At 38.0% G+C, this 12573-nt stretch overlaps 1 long non-coding RNA gene across 1 annotated transcript; it reads left to right on the forward strand.

Moving 5' to 3' along the window:
* The first annotated feature begins 643 nt into the window (after window positions 1-643).
* On the forward strand, window positions 644-4152 carry LOC125378140. The gene is made up of 3 exons (XR_007220012.1): window positions 644-711; window positions 2599-2694; window positions 3808-4152. It is a non-coding gene; the product is annotated as an uncharacterized LOC125378140 (long non-coding RNA).
* The last annotated feature ends 8421 nt before the right edge of the window (window positions 4153-12573 follow it).

A 12573-nucleotide genomic window follows, 5' to 3' on the forward strand; every position in this document is an offset into this window, starting at 1 on the left:
AAGTTGGGTATGGAGGTCCAAATTGGACAAAAACAGGACATAATTCTACCAACCACATTGTGTATGAGGATGCCAGACTTCAGTGATTTGTCCAGATAAGTGCAAAGACAGCACAAGTAAAATTCGGAATGAGTCCTAATAGGTACCCAGCTAGCACACCTACATCAGGCCGACGTTGGCTTTACATCGGCAACCGCCGGCAATATCGGCATCGGCAAACTGCAGCGGTCCGCTGTCAGGCCAATGCTGGTGATTGGCACTGACATTATGGAACCTGATATATGATTTGATCTTGTTATGATAACATAAAAGAAATAACACATTTGTCGATAACAATGTGACAAACATTAGATCAAATATATATTTACGAATAATACAATAATTCTACTCGAATTCAAAATATTAACTTTATTTTTCATTTTAAAATTAAATAGATCAAGCACATTCACTGACCATTTTGGCTGCACATATACAACATACACAGAGGATACAGACGGGATTCGTCACATCTTACAATTCATTCAGCAAATTACAAGATGTTGGCAAAAGTTTGGAATATCGCGATCGGTTATGTTTCGTTGGTCCACGTTTTCACAACATGCTTCCAGGGAAGCTACTCTTGTAATAGAGGGCGCTGTTACTCACGCGCGTCTTTGCAAGCAGACGACGAAAGGATGATGCATGGAGGGCTGAGGGAAAACCTATTTTGCGGTAAGTGTTTACTTCATTACTGTATTTACGAGGTGTTCATTTCATTTTCAAACCTTACAATTGAAACGAGAAACAGTGTTCATACAAAAGTGTCAACGTGAGTAGAGAAATCTAGGCCTATGTGTTTTGGAAGTTAGAGAAACACAATCCTATCAATGTATCCTGCCTATTTTACGTCAGTGACAAAGTCCGTGGATCTATGTCGTGACACTGCATCCTAACTATTTATATTTTTTAAACACCATATACATATTTCTAGCAAAACGCGTGGACAAGGGCAAATGCAAAACATGACAAGATATGTTTTATTACCATGCAGATTCTGCGATGTTCAACCCACGAGTCGCAATCTCGGGGTGAGAGTATTACAGCGGCAAGCAAATGAATAGCCAAACAATTACTTACATTAGTAATTTTGAATGAACATTGCTTCATTTGTCATTGTCGCAGTCGTATTTGTTAAGTGTGGGGATGGATGAGGTTAGGAAATTAATTACAAACTCGAATTTACAAGTCAATTTTGTGATTGCTGTCAGCACAAAAAGCAGTGCACATAAAATTCATAACGAGGCTTTCGGAAACTTGCGGTCTAGCTAATATTCCTACTGATAGATGAATGGAGCTACACTGCCGAGTTCGGTTTTCGATCACCAAACAGTTGAAATAAAAAATTGTTTTAAAATTGATGTTTTTTGTCATAGTTACTTGCGAATTTTGAACATTTTCTGGATAAAGGGCGAAATGAAAGGACAGCTCTTTTTGTAAACGATCACTGTGTATTACAGGTGTGGGCAATTTTATCAAGATCTACCTGGATACCTTACATAGACCTAGGCCTATATATCGATCAGAAATCTTATACCGATGTATGGTATCTGTATCGATCGATTAAGGTGTAATCTCACAGTTTCATTTTGTCATTTTGAGATATGGCTATTTCAGAATCGATTACTAGTTTATATTTAGCAGATATTAACTACAAGAGAGTAAAGGTAAAATTTAGTACTTATATTCTTAATTTCAAGTAGTCTTAACAGGTTAAGAAATTTTTTGATGTACACTTGTGATGAAAAACTAACTAAGATATTTGAAAAAATGTACTATTTCAAAGGTAATTGATGCTAAATATATAGATCTATTACAAGACAGTTTAAAATGTCATTTATTTAATCAAAATTCAAATTAATGGTAAAACTTTGATGAGGAAGAATAGATACTGCAGTACAGATGTTTCAGGACATTATCCATTGTAAAAACACATCCAGAGCCTTGTTTCAAATTTGATTTATTCTAACTAAAGATATATTATTTCAGTTTATCATTATCCCTTTTCCTATGTTTACAAGCAATGAAAATGTGCATAAAATTACTTGTCCCCAATACTTTCCTGCTATTTTTTGCATACAAGTGTTTGTAATATGTACATACCTTTGTATCTAATCATTTAATGATAAACGTTTATTTGCAGTTTTGGTTTACCATGATATAATCTACATATATATGGTATCACATAATAAATGAAATCTGTTTTGTGGTAACCAGACTTCACAGGAACTGTTCAATAATATGTCAATTTGGGGATTTTCTCACTGCTTTTCAATGAATGGGGCTATGGCTATTAAAGTGAAACTACTTTCCCTGGGAAATTATTTCTGCTACATGGCTCCAGATAAGGACTGTATGTACAAGTGCAAATATACGAGATAAGATGTATGAATTAAGGAAAGGACCTGATATCTGTGTATGGCCAAAGCTTTATTTAAATGTTACTTTTATGTTTTGAGCAATATTCCCCTCAACCTCTTGACATCATCATCATCTTCATAGCTAAGTGCTCACTGCTGCTACACAAACTTAATACATAATATTCTTATATTTCTATTTAAGAAAACCAGACGTTCAGCCATTGCCTGTTGGCAAACATGGATGAGCTGAATGAACACTTAGCAGCTTTTCCAAAATCGAGCAACTGAGAGGGCACTGGTGAGTGGATTAAATTTCTCTACATGTATTAAGTATGGGAAATTTACTCAAGGTTTGATACATATTGAAGATCCGGGGTAGAATAGGTCTTCAGCAACCCATGCTTGCCGTAAAAGGCGACTATGCTTGTCATATGAGGTGACTAATGGGATTGGGAGGTGAGGCTCGCTGATTTATTTAATTGATGCATGTCATCGATCCCAATTGCGTGGATCGATGCTCATGATATTAATGACCGGATTGTCTGGTCCAGACTCGATTATTTACAGATCGCCGTCATATAGCTGGAATATTGCTGAGTGGCGTTAAACAACAAACCAAACCAACTGATACATGTTTCTGATTGAAATATTTATAAGCATATATCTAATATCATGTTTGCCCTATTAAGAGCCCCTGACACTTACCGTGGTAATCTTCCAAATGAAATTTCATGCTGACTTACTTTTGATAGACATACAAGAGAGATTGCACACCTAAAACTGTTCTCTAGCAAGATTGGGGGAGGGGGGTTATCATGTGGTTATTGGGGATGTTTATTTGGCTAAATAAATAGGGTGATATGTCAGTTATAAAATCTTTTTTAATTGACATAAGAAACAGATTAGGGACCTACCATGCAATATTGGGAGGGGTTATGTTATTTGCATATATAATTACACATAATTCAATTTACTTATTTACACATATTATAAACTTATCAATTTACTTACTGGGATTCCGATAATTCTAGGGTGGGGCCTTCTGCTTTTAGCCCCTAAATTTGAAAAAAAGGCCCTCATTTTCAAATACAATGGGGCATTTTAACATTGTGCTGTATGGGCAAGTGCGGATGTACCTAGGGAATATATGAAATTGTCCCATAAAGGGCCCATGTCAGAAAATTCCTTAAGTGAACCCTGTATTTATTAACAGGTGTCAAGACTTAAAATAATATATACACACATATGTAAGGTGGTGCATGTGAACAGGGTATTACTTATTCTATTATTCCATCATGTTATCAATAACTTGTTTTGACACACTTGTGAAGTACATTACTTGTAATTGTGAGAGTGCATGCAATGACTTATAATATGCACACTGACATTTTTTGCTATCATTTGTAAACAGAAGCTGAGGAGGAAGCCTGCAGCTGGGCTCTTACAAGCCACTGACAAGTACATGGTGACCTGTGTAAAAGAATGGCTTCGAGTTCCAGGAGCAAGGCTTAGAAATGGCATAAGGAAAACGTGTACTGAAAAACAGAGGTGCAGATAGAGAATCTGCAAACAAAAGTGCTGAATTGCAACGGAACAAAGAAATCCAAAAAGTTGGTGTTGACAACATATTTTTCACAGGGTTATGACCCTTGGTTTTGAACTTGGTACATATTCTGCCAGATTCTCTTGGACACTACTGAAGTTAATAAATGAAACTTTCCGTGCTTATCTAAGGTACAAACTCCAAAAGATGGTTATAAGAATGGAGTATGGAGTTATGGCCATTGCTTCATGCTTTTTTAACTTGATGGAATGGGGGGGGGGGGGGGGGGAGTTTGTCTCGCAAACGAATTTGAAGCCAAACAAATGAAATTTTGCAGGCCAATATGAGGGGTATATGTTTAGACTGTGTTTTCAAACTGGTTTTGAGAATATATGTTTCACATCCGCCTTGTTGCAGGTAGTAACACTGTTTTCTTGTAAATAATAAAAATTTTATTATTCTATTTTGCTCTTTGTGTTTATTTATAAGTATTAACTACACATGTATTAGGGTACATAAAAAATAGTACTGTAACTAGTGTAAGCATTTCGATTGTTTTGTACAGCTAGAAGTATTCATATTACTTACAGTTGGTTTTCAAAGTATTAACTATGATAAAAAATTATCTTTTTAAAAATTCAGTATTTTTTAGTTTTACCTTTTATCTTTGTAACTTTAACATCAGAGCTAGCTGCAGCTTTTAGAAATGTTTAGTTTTATGAAATCTAACACTACACTTGGAAAAGTTCTATTGTGGCATCATTTACATGAAATATTAAGATAAGATGTTGTCAGTTATGACTTCTGCAGGCAACTACTTTAGATGACATTAGCCTATTTAAGACAACGGCAGATGAAAAAACTAATGAAGCGTTAACAATTTAAGTTTGGGTTTTTTTGACTATTTTTGAAGATATTGCTAATTGTAAATGATTATTGCAAATTGTTAGCCATTTGTTTCATACTTTATGTATTTATTTTGAAGAAATTCAAGAACTGCCATCAAATATTATGAAGGGTAAAAATACTGAACATCCCAACTGCCATTGTAAATGAGCAAAGAAGAGAAAGGGTGATGAAGTCTGAATGACTAATGCTTGGATGGTGATAGGACTTGAGGTTGGACAAGGCTGATTCTAAACCTGTAATTACTGTCAGGCCAATGTCAACCCAATACTGCGCTGATAATTGTTGTTGACGTTGGGACAGATGTCCATCTGATTCTGATTCAATAACAGTTACCTATGTCTGGCCGAAGGCTGGCCAGATAACTATTTACGACGTTGGGCCGATGTCGATCCGATGAGCAAAACTTCATCGGCCCGACAATGTTTGCCGACGCTGGGCCAATGCTGGACCGGTGCATTGCCGATGCAGGGCCGATGACGTTTGCCGATATTGGGCCGATGTCGATCCGATGAGCAAAACTTCATCGGCCCGACGATGTTTGCCGACGCTGGGCCGATGCTGTGCAGGTGCAGTGCCGATGCAGGGCGGATGAAGTTTGCCGGCGTTGGGCCGATGCAGGGCCGATGATGGCATGCTACCAGGGTATTCAATGCATAATGTATTTACCGAAAAGTAAGAGAAAAATAAACAACAAAATATCAGAAATGATATTTTAAGATTGTTTAAAAAAAAATTGGATGACAATAATTTGTCCAAAAAAAATATGGAAGTTAACAATAAATATATAAAAAAGCACTCCTAGTATGCCCAAAAGATGTATTTATCTTTTGGCTCCTAATGAAGAACGTACTTCTAAGTATGGCATGATGGCCCTTAAAATGATCTAATAGATTCCGGGCACACAGCGGGGAAAAAATGTGCTTCCGTTAACTTGCGTTACCTTATTAGTCGCCGTGAATATGCAGATGATCTTGTTCAGGTCGATAGGTAAAGTTTACCTGGGGAACTGCGGGTTATATCGTTGGCCATTGACAGATGGGGGTAAGGCAATATTAAAAAGATGCCAGAAGTAAGTATTATCGCGTTAATAACTCCTTACTTACAGAAGACGGAACATTCCGAGGAAATTGGTTACGAAGCAAGCACTTCCTGGTTACTGATTTGCGTTAATAGACAGCCGCTAAGAGGCGTGTCCCGCTTGAACTATCGGAAAGCACAAATGCCGCGATACGATGAATGCCGCGGTGCCATGGGGTCCGAATACACAATGAGCTGTAATGAGATATTTTTATGTTTATTCTTACCACAGTGGTCTCGGCGGTTGTTGCGTAGATGGGTCGGGGCTTGACGACACGAACAAAAGGTCTTCCCTTGTTTCCTCTTCATCATCATACCTTGACTTTATCTTGAAGTTCGGAAATTGGCCGGTGTAGGTTCAAAAGCATATGGCTTCACAATTTCTTGCTGGTCTAATGACAATTCTTTGCAATCAGACAATGAGTCGGACTCGTAAGCCATGTTGTTTTACCGTAAACTGGTACTTGATATCTTTTGCGTTAAGACTAGACAGGGACCCAGTTAAATTGGCACCAATTACGTCATGAAGCTCCTTCCCAGCGCGTGACACCTTCGGTACACTCTCCGTGTGTGGTTGAGACTGAGACTGGTTGTCTGAGATAGATTTTGAAAGTTTGGACACCTTATTATTATGTTTCAACTATTACAACACGGTTGGCATTAGTTTAAATCATTTAAAAGTACTTCAATAGTATGTGTTTGTACTTTCAGTAGTAGTTTATCAATCTGACATGGGTCAAAAAGGGCCAGAATACAGACATTGGCTCTTTCCACCCTTACACAAATTAAAAACGTAAGTTAATTTCCTTTTTTGAATGTTTTATTTTAAACAACATTCATATCTCTGCTGTTAGAATGCATTAATGTCTAGGAATTTATCGGTAAAAAAAGTTAATTAGCATGCATGTGGGTATGGGACTCCACGTGACATTGGCCCTTTTGGCTCTAAGCTCTTCAATTATTTTCTTGCTGCCATGAGATTGTTTGAATATTGGAGTGCAGTGTTAAACAAGCATTATACGTGTAAGTCATAGTTCAGTAAGCATATTCCGGTATGAAGAATTATGGGGTAGACTGCAGTATTTGGGTCCCCAAACCGGAACGAACGTTTTTACGTTTGCCTTCCTTGGTGTACTGATGAATCCGAGGGCCTTAAAATATTCTAATATTTTCCCACCGAAAACCTAGAAAAATAATTTTTCCAAAAGTTTGAACTCCAATAGTTAATTGTTCAGTGGATGTCCTGTATACAAAAAGTGTATATAGTGTTTAGTTATCCTTTTCAAAGTAGGAAATTGTATGTTTTGAAGCATTCAGAGAAAAATATCCCGTCTCTATCTCAAAGAGAATTCCAATCTGATTTAAACATGGTCGTAATGACAGCCATGCTGAATTTCAGTCACCAAACAAACCCTGTTATCTGTACACCCTTAGGGGGCACGGGTGGCCCAGTCGTCTAAGGCGCCGCGATTCGCCGTGCACAGTTGCGTCCCTTGGGCACGCCAGAAACCTATGATTGTGGGTTCGAATCACGGTTCGCCCTGATTATGTTTCTAGGTTTGTCAGCACCATACCCGTGCTCGTGGGTTTCACCGAAGTGGTAAACGTCGGAGACCTGCATCACTTCGGGCTTTCCTCCCACATTAAGCTGACACGCCGTGATATAACTGGAATACTGTTAAAAGCGGCGTAAAACCCAACTCACTCACCCACTCACTCACTATACACCCATACGTGAAACATAATCACCATGCACACATGTTGCGTGTGTGTGAACTCTTTGGAAAAAAACTTTGGAAAAAACTTTCACTCCGGCAACAAACATATAAATGTCGTCAACAGTATACATACATATACATCCATATATCTCCACCAAAACACGCGAGCATGTTTGCATGTAGCATTGCTAACCCATAACCACCATACACCTGAAGTTGTTTCTTCCCCTTTCATCCAAACACTCTCAACGCCCCGTGGGTTTCCGGGTTAGAATAGGCCCCCAGTTACCTATGGTGGTCGTACAGTCGACTAAATGGATCGGGTGGTCAGACTCGAATACTTGGTTCATTGCGTGTCAGCGTACTTCGACGGCGTGATCTCAGCATCGATCACTGGATTGTCTGGTCCAGAATCGATTTTTTACAGGCCGCCGTCATACAACTGGAATATTGCTCAGTTTGGCGTTAAGCAACAACAACAACAATCAAATAATCAATCAATCACCCACATCACCTAACAATCTATCTGCAAACAACAACAATCAAATAATCAATAAATGGCCCACATCACCTAACAATCTATCAGCATACGACTTTTTGACCCGTGAACATCCGGGGTAGAATAGGTCTTCAGCAATCCATGCTTGCCGTAAATAGCGACTAGGCTTGTCGTAAAAGGCGACTAACGTGATCGGGTGGTCAACCTGGCTTACTTGGTTGATGCATGTCCTCGTATATTCAGTTGCGTGGATCGATGCTCATGATGTCAATCACTGGATTGTGTGGTCCAGACTCATTTACCACCATTTACACACTGAATGTGGCGTTAAACAACAAACAATAATAATAAAAATAAGTGCATTTAAAATGCGTCAGATTCCACTCACGAAGTGGATGCTCATGGCGCTACGCTATTATCACCCCGGTCAATGGATCAGTTAGCACTCGATTTTCATTCTCAGCTCCCTGGGGAGTATACAACCCAAACAAACAAACCATACGACTTTAAACCTTTACGTATCAATAATAGATAAAAGCAACAAAACCCTTTCCATATTCATAAGAATTTTCTGCTCAAAGCAGATTCCAATGTACGAGTCCTACACTTTCATGATCATGTGTTCATGAACCCCTATCAAATAGTAATGATACCAGGTGTTCGCGAAAAGGTGATCGTATCCTGCCCCACCGGTGGCACCCGTCACAAACACATGCAAAAGCAAGTCAATTGTTCACCTGAAAAACCCCGGGAACGGGCATCCATAATATATGAAGCAATACTCTGACGCGATGAACGTTTACTGCAGAAAGACAGTAACTTTGATCTATCATCTCAGCAATGGTATCGCATGGACTCACCTATGTAATTGCGAGTCCCAGGGACTCTAGGAAATGAATTTTGATTGTCCCAGGAATATAATCGGGTACCAGCTTATTGACCACTGTACCAACAGCAAAAAAAATTGCAAATTATGTGTGCGGCCTTTTGCTTCTTTCAGAAAGGGATTTTCTTGTTTGAAACGAAATTTAATGACTGAGTAAATAAAGCGACAAAACCCTTTCCATATCAATATCTCTGCACAAAACAGAGTCGATTGTACGATTCCGACTATATCATGAGCATGTGTTTATGAAGCACTATCAAAAAGTAAAGATACCAGGTGTTCGCGAAAAGGTGAGCGTATCCTGCCCCACCGGTGGAACCCGTCACAAACACATGCAAAGGCAAGTCAATTGTTCACCTGAAAAAAACAATTCCAACATCCATATTCCTGTGTGTCCAATGGATATTATTTGCGTCCATTCTTAATTGTTATGCGCACAAGGCGCAATATTTACTGTAAATAATCCCAGTGTGGGTGTCTCTGAAATATGCATGTTGTTTTGTTGTATTGAAACTTCTGTTAAAAATTTTAGTTCAGCATTTTCGTGTTAATTCGTTTTAAATATTTGATCTTGATAATTATGGATTATTTTAAATGTTTTGGAAAACAATATCGTTTTTACCTAAAAGCCTGAAGCATTATTATTTTTTTCAAGAATTTTCAGGGAAATTAATAACTTCTTTCATAAATATCAGTTTGATCATTGTGATCAAACCCATATATCCTAAAAACTAACGCAACAATCAAACAACGATATCGAGTCAGCTCATAAACGACAATTTCCACACTGGGTCGTCCAAAAACACGGTTTCAAAGTGTGAGCGCTTGCTGTGCCACGTAGTTGCTACATCGCAGTGTTGCATTCCAAATATATACTGAGGAACAAATGAAACTGCACAGCTCTGTGGATTTTATCATATCTTTGATTTTCAATTAAAAATAACTTAAGTTAGCGATATCATACCCCAAAAAATTATTCTGGCGCTTCACTCACACAATACGCCAACATGGTTTTATTTTTTAAAATATGATTTGATTTAGAACTTCAAAAAATTAAAATAATTTATTCACATGATACACAACTGTTGATGGGTATTAAAGAAATCTTATCTTGAAAACCAATAAATTTGCTCTTTTCGGCATAAATTTATAACATTACAAACTTGTTAGGGGTCATGGGGCTGCAAGTTCATTTCCTACCCCAGTCTGCATTGAACCAACATATTTTTTACACAAATTAGCCAGCCACAGGTTACATTTCACAAACTGTTGCAGGAATGAGTGATGGTTAAACAGACATAATCAAATTTAGCAATAGTTGTTTCAATTTTCCATTTCATAAAAAAACAAACTCGGTATTATTTCTTTTGACCCTCAGTTAATGTATCTTTTGCTCGTGTGGTACTTTATACATATTGTTCATAATTCTATAATATTTTTTATTCATAATCGTCACAGTGATTAAACTGCATTAAATTGTTAAGGCGCTTGGCAACTCATGCTCGACTATCCACTGTATTATATCTCCATTCTGTTATGATGAATACCGCTAAAAATTACCATTTATTTTTTAAAAAGCATGTTCGAAATTTAGAACTAACAAAATCCAAGCCATACGGATAAAGGCGTCAAAATCGGCTCTACATGGTGTATCCTTGTGGTGAACTGGTGTGACGAGTCAACTCTTTAACCTCGCTGGACAAACCCCACTGCCAATGGCTTTGTCGGTTAAGATTATTTATATAAACAAATGTCAAATCAGGTTAGAAGTGTTGTATATTTCATGCAGGTGTTCACCAGAATAGTCACGTGATGGCATGGTTACGAGTTTGGCCAATCGGGAAACACTTCCGTTGCACGAGTTTTTCATGCGCGTAAACCAGACTCTATGGATCGAAGCAGAAGACGCTAACTTTATCAAGTGTACCGGTGTTATCAAGTGTTAAATTAATTTCAACAAGCTGTTTAGAATTTATTTAAAATCGAGATTACAAAGGGCAGTTTCTCATGTTTATTATATTCACACGCTACGGTGAACGCTGCTATTTTGGCGGTATGTCATGTGCATTATGAGGACTTTCCTGCCCTGCCGTGTTTTTTCCTCCCGAGAGGACGTTGAACAAAACGACAAGGTAAGTGCAGCAATATGTAATTAAACAATCTGTTGGTGAACTTATAACTATGTAATAGTATAATCGCTGTGGCTGTAACGATTCACAGATGATGTGATGTTATATTCGATACAAAACAGCACATGTCATGGGGACCAGGCCGATTGGAGCGTTTCTAAGTCATTGTGTGTCTCTGTTTTTTGTGTTTGTGTGTGTATGTGGAATTCGGGAGGTATTGTCCCATGTCGTCAATGAATTTAAAGCATATTATTAAATGTAGCATACAGCATGTACATAGATACTACTTTTTGTAAATTCTGTTTCGCAGCAAATATTCTGTATATATGCAGATGTTGGCCAATGTGTGAAGGCGTTTGACAATGGTCTCCTTGTGGAAATTTGTTGAAAAACATAATTCTGTGTGTGTGTGTGTGTGTGTGTGTGTGTGTGTGTGTGTGGTACTACTCCGACGGGCCTGTGTACACCTTGAGAAAAAAGTTGTTAGTTTTATAGTATGGATATACAAGAGAGTTAAAGCCACTATTAGTTCAATTGACATGGTAGTTCCGTAGTTGTCATGCTATCACTAATGATCCAAAATGCGAAATAAACTGTATCCGAAACTAGGATTTTCAATATATTGACCTTACCTCAAAGATACTGATGAATGATATACGAGGCATAATTGTGTTGAAGAAGCCGTTATGACGGCAACGAAACTGTTTTCTGTTGTTTACATCACTCGTGTTGTTGTATGGTTAAACCATGTTGTTAAAACGTTCGCTCCTGAGACGAAACGAAAATCTGGGTCCCGTACCCAAAATTGGTAAATGTGTGAGTCGACACGTTGAAATCCGGGGTAGAATAAGTCTTCAGCAACCCATGCTTGCCGTAAAAGGCGACTATGCTTGTCGCAAGAAGCGACTAACGGGATCGGGTGGTCAGGCTCGCTTACTTGGTTGATGCATTTCATTGATCCAAATTGCGTGGATCGATGCTCATGATGTCAATCACTGGATTGTCTGGTCCAGACTCGATTATTTACAGACCGCCGTCATATAGCTTGAATATTGCTGAGAACGGCGTTAACCAACAAACCAACCAACCAGTATTTTGGAAAAGATATTCGAGTATTAGGCACAGAAAAACATAACAGCATATGCCTTCAGCGACTTCATGCAGGTTAACGATCGGGTGATAAAAAACATGGTCAATACAAATTTGACACTTGAGGTAAAACATTACTAGGCAATATTATTTACCGTTTTAATTGTATTTCCTGTCCTGCTAGTCATTGTTTTATATGCAAAGATTAAGATTACTACATGTTTTTCTCGTAAACCAAACCGGACACAGCAATCAGCTGTACACACTTTTTCTACCGGTGATTCGGTTCAAAATTACCCAATAATAAAACTTCAAATAATTTTGATG

Source organism: Haliotis rufescens, unplaced genomic scaffold (assembly GCF_023055435.1).
Source record: "Haliotis rufescens isolate VD_foot unplaced genomic scaffold, xgHalRufe1.0.p SCAF_110, whole genome shotgun sequence".
Taxonomy (NCBI): domain Eukaryota; kingdom Metazoa; phylum Mollusca; class Gastropoda; order Lepetellida; family Haliotidae; genus Haliotis; species Haliotis rufescens.